Source organism: Struthio camelus, chromosome 2, assembly GCF_040807025.1.
Source record: "Struthio camelus isolate bStrCam1 chromosome 2, bStrCam1.hap1, whole genome shotgun sequence".
Classification (NCBI taxonomy): Eukaryota; Metazoa; Chordata; class Aves; order Struthioniformes; family Struthionidae; genus Struthio; species Struthio camelus.
This window is the reverse complement of record NC_090943.1, coordinates 31,320,342-31,333,494: the sequence shown is the minus strand read 5'-3', so window position 1 is coordinate 31,333,494 and position 13,153 is coordinate 31,320,342. Positions and strand designations below refer to the sequence as shown.

Below are 13,153 nucleotides of genomic sequence, written 5' to 3'. Positions count from 1 at the left end.
ACACATTTTGTTCTTCAGTTTTAGAAGTGTCACATTTAAAATAGGAAACATTCTAATACCTTGTTAGCTGGTAGTCCTTCTGGATTTTACTAATATATTAATGCAAATACGTTTAATATTATCTCCAAAAGTAGCACATTTGAATTGTTTTTCTGGAACCAGCTGAAGACATCCAGAAAGACTAATATCCAGGAAGCAAACCTGGTTCTTAGCCAGGGGAGACAAGGCTGATGCTTTCAGTAACAACTGAACAGAGCATAGGCTCAAGGTTCTCTTTATTTAACAACTTAAGAAAAAATGAATTGTCTGCCCTTGACAATATTTCAGAATATATTTAATAGAAGTACTTAAGCTATTTAAAGCTCAAAATATGGATTGAGTGGAAAGCAAAAGGCAGTTCATACTGTGCTACTTCCTCTGTTGATGCCAGTATACCTGCTGCTGTCAAGTATACAAAATAAGAAGTCTCTTAAATTAAAGCCATCATGTTTCATTCTAAAGGCCATTATTTTGAAGGGGCTCTTTTTCCTTTTTCTTTTGGGGGTATGCCTCTGTCATGTTCTAAATGGTAATGGATGAAAGTTATCATTACCTGCTGAATTTTAAACTAATAGACATCAAAAGAATTTTGTTTCTCCCTCAATCTTTTATGCTTGAAATATTCAATAACTGAAAAACGTTATGTGTCTTCCAAAAAGAAATTGAGTCAAAGGAAGAATTCTGTAACTTTTGTGCAAGTTTTTGCATGTGTAAACTTATGACTGAGAAATATGAGTATTAGAATATGAATATTAGTTCAGCCAATAATACATTATTTTCATACAAACATAAAAAGCTGTTTTTTGGTTCCGTTTGACTAAATTGTCACAGCAGATATTCTTATTGTTGAATCCTCGCACCTATAGAGACTTAAGGTTACGCCTTACCTACTGTAAATCTGAAAGAAATTTATTCTTTGGGCAAAAATCAAACATTTGCTTAAATATTCAGCTTTGGATTATGAGAGCATTAAAGTTCACAAACTTGACTGATATTAAGGCAATGGCATTCTTTACTTCACTAAAAAATCCACAAGTTCCTTAGTTCCCTAGTCCTTGATATTTTATGATTAACTCATGTGTCGGTAGATGTATCCTATTAATTTAATTCTGCAGTTCATCATTGTTACCTCACTAATATTACTTTCATTATCATACAAATGTACTATGTTATTCCCTGGTTCCTTTTTTTTAATTGCACGTAAATTGTTTTTATTGTTAAAATTTCAGTCCTGTAAGGGCTTAAATTCATGCTTACCTTTATTCACTTTGAGTTCCTTTTGGAGAAAGGGGCACCATTTACTCAACATAAAACTAAGCACATGCTTGGCCTTAGCTTACAACTGCTTGGTGGTGGTCTATCAGTATCCAGTACTCGTTTTTTTTGAATTTTTAGAGTGTATTATTTATGCAGGGGACCTATTTTCACAGCTTAATAATAATAATTATCTATATTAAAATGTTGAATTATCTTCTTTAAAACTACGTTTTTCTTCTTCACAAAGGCAAAAATGGTTTCCCCTGAAGATACTGTGAAGAAATAATCACAAGTTTGCATTTCTGTACTCCACTATATGTTAGGATTCGAGTTTCTAACGTTCACCTTTGGCTATTAGCTTTTATGAAACAGCTGAATTCCATCATTAATCGGAAAGTCAAGGTCCTTTATTAATGCTGTGACAAGAAATTTGTTTTGAGCAGATGTCATGCGTTTTCTTAAGAACGTTTACAGTCTACTGACTTATATTTGAACTAACACTGGTACAACTGCTATATTCCTGTATGAGGTAGATTTGTATAGAATGCTGAGTATGGACCCAGCCTGCATGTCTTGTTAATGAGCCATATACAAAAGACTTGTCTACTATTCTTAAAGTCTAGAGCAATGCGCCTGCCGCTGTCAGAATTCTGTTAACAGAATTATGCTGCAGCTTCTTACCAGTGATCTGATAAGCAGCAGGGTGATCAAATCTGAAATTAATTCTGCTCACCTAGAATAGAAAGAATTATATGTTTCCATAGTTTTTACATAAAAACATGTTTCATAGAGTATATTGTATTTCCTTTAACTGCATTTTTAGTTTTAGGAGCATTCATGTTATAGTTCCTTGTGAGAACAAAATAACCAACTAGCTGTAGGAAATTAAACTGGCATGTGTGATATTAAAAGAATCATTTAAATTTTGCATAGGATTTCTTGCCAAATGTCATCTGAGGAAATATATTTCAGATCTGTTTCAAAGCTCTGCTTTACCTTTAGAGAAAGTTTGGTGTTTGACTACTGAATGACCTTTAGAACTAAGCAAATGCTGTGTTTAATTCTGATTGGACTGTAATACTTTGTCGGAGAGAAAGGTTGAGAAGTTTCTACAGGAATTTTTAGAAAATATTTAAACTGGAAAAAGAGTTATGGAAAAAGTTAGAAATACTTGCAAGACACCAAGAAGTCACCATTGCTACTTGTTGGCCTTGAGATAAGCCTCGCTACTAAAGCAACTGTATGAGCTAGGAGACCCTGGGACAAAGGATAGCGAAGCATCGCAGATCTGTGAGAACTCAAAAAAAAGGAGTGTTCGCTAGCATCTTTGCCACAGGTGATAGTTGTCTTCTTATTTTACAGAAAAGCTTACTGGTCAGTCCTCTTTTTTTGAAATCCAAGAGTTGATTGATTTCATGCTTTTATCTGAAACATGATGAATCCACTTTTCCTTAGAAGTGCTCTTGGCATCAGCATTTAGTCATGAGAAGTTTCTATGACAGCCAAATTGTTTAATCTCATCCTCCAATCTCTAAGCTTCTTAACAGTTTGTGTCTCTGGATACCATTATGATGGCGCGATTCCCAAATGTATATTAATTCTAGTGCCATCAAGCTTGGATGCTCTCTGTTTCTTAATCACTTCAGAATATTCTTATCTGTGATTGGTAAGACTGAATGTTTTCTTAGTAAGAAGGACATCAGTCCATAACACTGTAAGAAAATAGACACCCTTGTCATTCTTGAGAAGCAAAACTTGTTTTTTAGCATCCAGAGTAATGTTTATCTAACCCAGAAAATACTTCACATTTTTTTCTTATCACCATTAACTACACAGGCCCCTGCCATCACTCATGTTTGAAGTCATTTAGAATGTATTTGTTAATAAATTATAGCTTTAGGAAATGAAGAACTTTTCTTTCTACTATTCCAGTATGAATAAAAAAGCTTCACTAATCTATGCTTAAGATCTAAAAATTAAAATTTCTGTTATTGAAGGACAACTTTAGTTTATTTCTTGTAGGAGTTAGAGGGCAGGCCAATGTTCTCAAATACCACTTTCAGAAAAGTTGTGAGTTGTCAGGGCTTTCTAGTTTTTCACTTCCATTTTTTGTTGCAAGTTTAGTGTAAATGAAACTAAAAAGTAATTTTTAGCATTCTAAGTTCGTGTTATTCTCAAAGTTACTAGCTGGAGATCTTATGAGATCACTACCCTTGTCTTTTCAGAAGCTGAAAAGCAGCCAGTTGTATTTCTGTCTTTCCCCCGTCTATCTTTTGACTCACAGGAATATTTTTAATAATTTCTTTTCAGTCAAAGTCAGTATCACTTTAGGTAATGTGAAATGAGAGCCTAAGTATGCGAGTCAGGACAAGAAAAAGGCATTCAAACTTTTGATAGTTTACTACCAGCGTTTACCTGATCTTCATTTGCTACTGGAACTGATACAAGATAGACACGTAGAACTCCTGGAAGAAATAATCAAGTTCTGAAGATGGTCAGAAAATAGTTTATAAGCACATAGAAATGCGTATCTTATAAAGAAGAAGAGAAATTCTGTTGGCAATATTCATGACTATTGGCAATGGTTTACAAATTAGACACCTCAGTATTTCTAGGCTGGTTAATTTGATTTACTTTGGACAAAAATAAGGCACGACACCATTTGCAGTTCATCACTATAATGTAAAGGCAACTTTTTCAGTGGAACTGCACAAGGCATAACCCAACAGATAAATTTATAGAATTGTTTTTTCATGTTGGAAGCAAGCTAACTATGAACATGAAATGTTTTCTAATTTTAGTTTCCTTACTGCAGGCAAATGAAACAAACTGCTGAGAAGGTAATGAAAACAGATTACTTAATAGTGAAAAATCAGAGTGCCATTCTTCTTCTACCAGTGGTGCCACTGCTGGAATTTAATGGGGTGGCATCAGTGTGTCTGAAAGAGGATTTTGGACCTAGCTGTTTAAAAATAGGGTTGAATCTAATAAGATTTCCTCAGTAACGATAACATTATATATATTTTTTTGCTAGATTGAGAGCAGGAAAATAGCAGAACTCATTATCAACAGGAAGAAAACTGAGTTTCATCCCAATTTTAAACTTCCTACTATGTTGTACCGCTTACATCTCATGATAGTCTGTGGGATTTTGGTAGAGTGTTGAAGGGATAATATGCTTCAGACATTGTTCTATTTTTCGTGATATGTCCAAACAGATATAACTTCTTAGAATTTTGGAAGCTTAGAGGAAGAAAATTCATCTCTGCAATAGAGAAAATGTGCTCAGAGTGATCATGGATCAATGAAATGGTTTCCCTTATATGCAAGTCACAGCTCTCCCTACCCTTTATAAAAGCCCAGGTAACTGCGGGTCTATTCGGGGGAGGGGGGTAGGGGGAAGAGAGAGAGAACTGTACACGTGAAGGAATAGGAAGAAGGAGATACACGCTGCTAGTGAAAATCTGATAGAAAATGACTGTTGTGTCAGGTAGGCAAGTTCGAGGTCTGTGCAAGTCCCATGACTGTATGTGACTGCCCACGCTGCAAACTTGTGGCTTTGGCTTTGGTTGAGGCTCAAAGAGTCAATGCTTGGAGAAGGAGGATGTGAGCTTCGCAGATATGTGGAAGGTCTGCGCTGTAGCTTGCTCATCCTCGCTGGGCCCCAATCTGTACCTTGTGCATGAATTAGGGCTCTCGCATGTGTGAAAGTCCAGAAAATGCTCATCTTCAGATTGTTCAGGATTTTGGCCCGTGCCTCAGTGTATGCTTGCGTTTAAGCACTATGAATGGTAGGTAATTCTGGACATCAGTGTGGGATCAGTCCTATGCTAAACTGACAGAGTAGCCTTGCTGACAGAGATGAGAGCTTCAGGGATATTGTTTTGTGCTTTGTTCCATAGCAGTAGGTTAGGGAAAGTGGAAAATATTTAGCCTCTCTGTGGCTGGCAGGACATAGACCATATGCCTTGGTTTAATGGAAATCCCTGTATTTATATAGCTAGAAATAATTACTAAAGTTGCAGCAAGTTCTTGATTTTAGTATAGAAGCTTTCTTTGCTTATGCTCATCAATTTCTACCTGTATTTGGGAAATGCAAGAGCTCTTCATTACGTGTACCATCACTAGATATAGCCAGTGTTCATCTGCTCGGCCTATTAGGATGCAATGAAAATTAGGAGAGTTAAAAAAAAAAAAAAACAAAAAGCAAAATTTAAAGCTAATTTAAAATATTACTCAAAATAAAAAGCATTTGCAGATTAACTGCAGGAGAAGGTCTTGTGAACCATATTCAGAATTTTGCAATACTAAAGCCAAGGCTGTAATACTGCAGAAGTGCAAAGGAAAAAAGGAACAAAGACAAATTTATGACTATTGCTGAAAGTACCATTCTTTCTTTATACACAGTCTGAAAATGGCATACTTTAAAGACTAATTTATTTCTAAAACATGCAAAAAATAGAAGATGTATACATATGAATCATGGGTCAACTCTATGCATTTTAGTTTGATATGCTTTCTCATAATGATTTCGGTGTCAGTTAACTTGTAATACAAGCTTAAATCTTAGTGTCTTATACCTCAACCTACCTGAAGTAATTAGTCTTAAACTTTCAAGCAGGAAAAGGATTTCACAGGTCTTCCATCTTAAATCTAGTTTTATGCTTGTCACGTACAGAAATGAAGTGCCTGCATCATTGGAAAGAGTTTATCAGTCAACTCTTATTTAGCATCACAGAAGGGACTTTGCTGCTTCTTCTCTAATGGAGTGGAACAAAGTAACTAGTTGAATATATCTCTCCCCAAAATAGGGACAGCCCAAATCTCATGGAGCTGTTTTGTGCTGGTGGCCATTGAGTCAAAATATTAAAGAGTTCTTCTACATGGATGGATTTTACTTATTAGTAAAAAAAACAACCCACTCAACCTGATCTTAATCCAGAGCCCATGGTAATTGTCTGCTTTATCAGTCACCGGTGGAGAGGAAGAAGGTCAGGAGTTGACTAGTGGCCCAAATTACAGTAACTGTATGTTTTACAAGTGGTCTATACTTCCGCACAGTCTTTACATGATCACATTAAAAAAGATGGTGCACACCTTACCTGCTTGCTGTATCAAATCAAATGTTCCACAACTGGCCTGGTTGCTGAAGTAAAGATTAGTTGATTTTTTTTTAAATTTTTTTTACAAGTTTTACACTTTAAAAGATGGGCTTAAACTGATAATGAATAGGGAAAAGCAGACATGATTAAAATGTGATTCCCAACTCCAGAATATCTTGCAAAAGAAGTATTTCCATTGGAGGAGCATAACATGCACTGAGCAGGAAGGTCGATTTGATTCATACAGCACACAGCGATAGACCTTTGATTCTTCAGTCTAGCTGCTTGCCGTGGCAGTCAGCCGAGACAGCCTTCACAAACTCACCAAGCTCATGCAGTGTGCTTTGGGAACAAGGGAGCTCTTCCATCTGAAACTTAATATTCCATTATGCACCTGAAATGCAAAATAAACCATCTAATAGCTTGGAGGTATTTTGCTGCATTTCTCTGTGATTACAGGTAGCTTTGCGGGAAAGAAGAATGAGCTTTTTGAGGCCCCAGAAGAAGAGATTTGTTATATCCGAAGCAAGGAGAATGCAGAGACAGAAACAAGTGGGCTACTCACTCAGGCTTAGAAAAGTAGAAGATTTAAAATATGCAGTGGAAGAGTTATAAATTCTTCCATTACAAATTATTGTCACAAGAAAATGTTTTTGTACATGAAATTTGATGTAGAAAATTGGATGGATTTTTGTTTGTTTGTACGTTCCGTTCATCGAAAATGAGACGAGCTCAGTGACAGCAGTATATAAATGTGTATAGATACGTTGCCTAAAGTCTCCATTTTTCTTGTCTTCACTCTTTATTCTCTCATCCTTTCCTCAGCCAGATAGCCTGGATTTCTGCTTACTAGGCTGAGAAATGCTCTTCGCTCATATATCTTCTGCTTGTCAGTAGCTTCCCTTCTGCTAGGCTATGCTGTTTCCTGAAATGTTAGCATCACTGGCTACTTCTGTGTTAAGAAGAAATAGTATCTTTTCCCATCAACATCTCATTACAGCTGTGAAACCAGCTTTCCGAGTAAGCAGGAAAGTTAACTGATCAAAGTAAAACTTTGTAGTTTTTGCAATAGAAAACTGACTGGATATAAAAACACCTAACAACAAACTGACGAGCACTACTGGAAGCCTGATTGCTCTGAAGAGGAAAGCATTTCATATCCTGGCCACAGCAATATCTAAGAAAAGGAATTCACCATAAGGTAAATAGAAAATTATTAGTTAGCTGAAGATTGTACGGGTATGTGATTTAGTATCTTAAAAGGAAGACAACACCACATACACAAAGTATATAATAAAAGCATATTTGACTGAGAAGTGTGTGTGCAAAAGTCGCGAAGGCGTTTGCATTCTACATTGTTTTGTGTTTGTTGCTGAGAAACTGTTAAAAGAGAGCAGGGATAGGAAGTCGTCGTACTTTCTGAAGTGGGGTGTTGAACAATATTACTTGCTTCTAACCGGTTTTCTCAAATGTTATACAAGGACTGCTTGAAAACCTGTTGAAATTATCAGCTGCGGCAGGCTTTGAATTAAGAGCCTATTGACTAAATTTAGGTTCATACAGGAAGGAAGAAGCCCAGGACATCTGGGGTGAAATTCTGTTGTCCCTGAAGTTGCATGGAGTTGTGCAATTGCTCGAGTGAGGCCAACGTTTCTCTTTAGGACTAGGTTTTCAATTGCTTACAGATGGTTCACAAAAGCTACTTTGCCCATCCAAGATGCCTAAGATGATTTTTAGAGCTATTTTGTATAGCTGCTATTTCATATCTGCATATAGACAGATTTAGCTTTAGCAAGGCTCATTGTCATGTAATCTTTTGATTTAACTACATTAATTCCGTAAAATGCATACTATTTTGGATTTTATCTCTATTTCCTAAGCTAAATAAACTTTGCTCTGTTCAAGTAAACTTGAATTTATTACTTTTCTTAGGATTAATTAGTGCATGCAACTTCCAGCAGAGAGGAAAAATTAACTTCTGATTTCTGATGAGAGGTGTGCTTGGATGTGCTGGCTAACGCTGTCACTTAAAGGAACATACAGTTCCCTTTCAAGTACGCCCTAAGCCCTGAGGAAATCTATTCAACAAAATGCTGTGCTCTTCAGCAATGCGACTTAGGGCAAACAAGCCATTTTTTCACACTGGTAGCAGTCTAGCCGCATTAACATAGCATACCGCATCCGGCGAGGCTAGCGTGGTTACGTAGTGCTAACATAATTACATGCCTTCCCGTCTCTGGGCTAGCTTGTCAGCAGCTCTCTAAATTATCTCTGTGCAGCACTGCCCTCTGCCTTGTGAACTTTTGGGGACTAGAACAGGCTTAAAGATTTTAAGAGCTGAAAGGATTTAAACGGTTTCTACGACTTTTTTGATGGGAAGAAAAAAAGCTGTAGGATTTCCTTTTTTCTGTTTGCAACAATATAAACAGGAGCAAAGCATGTACATTTTGAATAAGGAATGGTTTGGTGCAGCTGTAGGTATAAAATACTACTTTCTACTGTAGTGTGCACATATATGCACCATATATATAGGAACAGTATACACACATGAAATTATTCGGAACATTTGCAAATGGAGTGATATGTTACGTATTTATAAGGCGCCATGCATGCAGCCACTGCAGAGTGCTCGTCTCCTGCGGCATTTAATGGCATGCACTCTTCTCTCCTGGGTGAGCGGGGTCGGTGTCCTGCAGCTGGATCAGGATTGAGACACTGATGCTTAAAACAGAGCCCATCCCTCCGGGCAAGCGGCAGGCCGGGTTTCCAGGGCCGAGCTGTGCACTGGCCAGGCTGGAAGCAGCCCACCGAACCTCAGGCCGCAGCCCTGCTCCGAGCCCTCCCGGCTGCACTTTTCATCTGCGCATCGTTAGAGCCAGGGAGGCTCCTGCAGTTAACGCAGTTGCTGTTTGGGAACAGCTCTTTTACCACTCTGCTGCCTGGAAAGGAAAATTTCTCTTTATCTTCTCTTGGCTGGGTTCACAGGTGTGCGGCGTGCTACAGTCGAGGTCTTGCTCATAACACACATCAGGAATGAAGCCTGTATCTCAGCATGTTTTAATATTCCGTACTGGTATCCTAGTGTGCTTGAAAATCAAAATGTATTATTTTCTATATATTTCTTAATTCTTGCATAAAGTTTATAATTTCCTAAAGAAAGGAGGACTCTTCATTAACACTCTTTTAAATATATCATTGCTGTTTGGTTGAAACGTCTTTTTTACTGCTTTACAAGGTGCTTCCATGAGAACTGATCTACTTCACGCAAAAGTTTGCTATGTGGTGATGTTAGCTTATAAATGGTAGAGCAGCTCTACTATGAAATCTTAACTTCTCACAGGTGATATTTACTATAAACACTTAATACAGGCGTAAACTTGGTTTAATGTATCTATGCAAATTTGGAGAAGGTTTTATTTAAGGGTAAAAAGTTATCTGTTTGGATATTTAGACGTTGAACAGGTGTAATAAAAATAGGCGCATCATATTCCATGCACTTGTATAACTTAATATTGCTCTCATTTAACATTGAAAAGGTTTATGTTGTGGCTAAAAATTAGAGGTAAAGTCTTGGACATACTGAAAGCAATGAGAATTTATAGTTGATTTAAATAGTGCCAAGATTTCTTCTGGAGTTATTTGAAAATCGTTAGCGGAAGGTTTTGCAAACTGAACTAGTGTTTGCTTAATCCTTGTGGTTTCAACAGAGGAACGTATTTATGAAACATGCATGAGATGTCTGCTTCTTGGCAGGAAATGTCCTGGCTGCTTTTTGCTGCAAAGAATCTCAGCCTTGGCAAAACAAGAGGAACAATCTTTAAAGAGATTAATAGTTTATCTGATTCAGCAATCATCTTGCTTTAGGATGGAGTTAAAACCATCAGAATCCCTTTCTTGATCTTACTCAAAAAGCATTCACTAGGAAGTGAGAAAACTGCATTCAGTGCAGATGTGCTACCACTGAAATGAGTGTTGTTCGGCTGCTATTGTGATCTACTTTTTGGGTGTTATGCTAGGGTTGGGTGTGTAGCCCTATTTTTGCTAGTGTGTATATGTGTGTGTGTGTGTGTGTGTGTATGACATACATATATAAAGCGATTTGTCTTTTGAATACAGTAAAATATAACAACAGGGAATTTTGAAATCCTGAATATATTTTAGCATTTTCTTTTTTTTTTCATATTGAGGGATGTGATCTGTTTAAGAGACAGTAACACATGCAGTCCGGAACAAAATGACCAGTTGTGAGAATCTCTGTTTTTTACATAAGCTTTTGATCTGGTAAGTATCCTCTGAATACCCTTGTGGTCCTTGAGATCAAAGAGTTGTAGGCTACATCTTTTTTGTCAGCTGCTATATTCTCCTGAATTTCCTTCTTATGTAGTATACACTCCCTTCTATCCTGTTTTGGAAATTCCACGCTATGTTAACAGCTACAAATCTTTATCCTTGTATTTATTTTAATCTGATTATTCAGAGACTCAATTTTAAACATTTGCACGATGATAGTTCCAGGATTTAATGCATACCCTTAATACTAGACTGCTCTTTCCCAAAGAATTTGCAGCCTGAATAAATAAGATAGAAAAGAGTGGGAGAAAGAGTGTCTGTTAGCCTAAAAATACAAAAATAAAAGTAACAATTTTGCACAATAGTACAAAACCATACTTTTATTGAACGGATAGCTTCACTTTCATTTACTGGGCCTGCCATATGGCCACACATTTTCTTCACAGCTAGTGATAGTATCTGCTTTTCTGTGCCAGTGTCCTAGCCCTTGAGGTTGTTTATCCCTGAAAAAAAGAAGATCAAACTTGTAATCCACTGCAGCAATAGTCTTCCAGACTCAATCAGATTTCTCGTTAATCTCCTTGACAAGCAAGAGTGTAGCTTCCTTTGCCCAAAGAAAAGCTTAGAGTTCACTGAATTTCTGGTTTCCAGCATAGTTATAATTCCCACTTTTGAACTCTGGGAGCTGAAAATACCAAGTCGGTTCAATTTATTTTTAACATTGGAACTGATAAACATTTGTAAAATTACCTCAACCCTAAACTCAGCAACCTAGTTACACTGGGGATAAAAAGAGTAAGAAAGATGTATTGAAACAATTTCTATACAGACCAGCTTGGTGAAGGGAAGGGAAAAAACAGGAAAGAAACCACAGGTACTTTATTGTTTTGTACTTGATATTAACGAGTTTCAGGCTTACCAGAGAACCAAATTCAAGCCAACAACATAGATGCTGAACAAGGTCTCTAGAGCACTGGAGGAATAAAGAAATAGATGCTATTTCAGAAAATGGGACTGTGTAGGGCGCTTTCTCATGAAGGAAAATCTTTCCAGTGCTGCAAAATCCTGTCCAGTGCTGAGTGTTGTATGATGCATAAATGTTATATACATCATGCCCCGTACCTACGTATCTGCATGTCCAGTGGGTAAATCCTGATGTAAAGCAAGTCTAGACCTGCTTAGGAGAATCCAGCTGCGTCCTGTGTGCTTCCGTATTTCTGATTCTGTCTAGGATAATCAAGTGTCAGTCAGGAACAGCTAATGCTGTTTCTTTCTCTGGGAACCCACTAAGGCTCCGAATGGCTGTTACTCTGAAAATACGCTTCCCAGATACGCTCTGGACTTCCTTTTGTCAAACCTAACATGGATTTGGCAGAGTCACCGTGCTGTTAAGGGTCAGTGTCAAAGGCTCGGGGACACCGTTAAGACCTCGGTGGCTCCCGTACAGCAGAGTAGAGCTAAGGAGGAGCAGGCGCGTCTTTTGGCCGTGGGATGAGGCACAAGGCGGCCTCCGCAGCGGAAAATGAGCCGCTTGTGAATGTGGCAACGCGCGACCTAAGGATCCCAGTGGTATCTGGCAACTCTGTGCATTTACTCTGCAAAAAGAACCGGAAACTTGATTCATTTTTAAACAGATCTGGCTAACTCAAGTGACCTAACACGCGCTGGGAATTTTAATCAGAGGTCAGAGAGTGTATTAAAATCCATAGTGAAGCTATCGTTTAATCTTAAGCTTCTAACCAAATTAAAGCGTAGTTGCCTTGTCTTCAGTATAAGTTAACCAATGTTCACAGTGCAGATTTGACTTGCCCTCACAATATTTTGAGTAACCACCAAGATTAGACCAAGATGGCTTACTTTGCACTCAGAAATTTTCATGTAAATTTACTTTTTATAAACTCAGACTGTTCTTAGCGTGAGCTAAATGCTGAGAGATTGCTTCAAAAACTGACCAGGACAGACTAGAAATGGAGCAAATTTTTCTGCCTGGCAAGAAACAAAATGAAACATATTTCACAGTTGTTGAATGCACTCTAACACAGAAAATGGTATGTTTTCAGGTTGTCACTTTCTGAGGCATGTACTTCTTCTGTGGTAACACATTTTACTGCATTTAATATGTAAATTAAGCAAAAAAAATTTGGTAGTAGTACTTAACTACAAGGAATGATGGTAAAAAGCAAGGTGATTTGGGAAATAACTTAATCAGTGAGAAACAAAATGAGTACAAATGGAAATAAATGTCAGAGCGAAACTAACTCAAGAAGAAATACTATAGTGTATATATAAACTGCTTTGTCTGTTTAGTGAACACTGTGGAGCTAAGCTGACATTTTTGTAGCTATCCATCTGCACCAATTAGAGCATCCTCTTGCCACAGCTGTAGTTACGAATATGTCAGCACTTTTGTTAGAAGACCTTTCTCGAGGAGCTTTCAACTCACTTGTAAAAATTTGCCTCAAGAT

General features: G+C 37.4%; 1 long non-coding RNA gene across 1 annotated transcript in view; it reads left to right on the top strand.

Moving 5' to 3' along the window:
* The first annotated feature begins 7,321 nt into the window (after window positions 1-7,321).
* LOC138066167 (uncharacterized) overlaps window positions 7,322-13,153 on the top strand; it is a 62,836-nt gene continuing 57,004 nt past the window's right edge. The window contains exon 1 of the long non-coding RNA XR_011139409.1: window positions 7,322-7,599. This is a non-coding gene — a long non-coding RNA (uncharacterized lncRNA). The remainder of the gene's footprint in view (window positions 7,600-13,153) is intronic.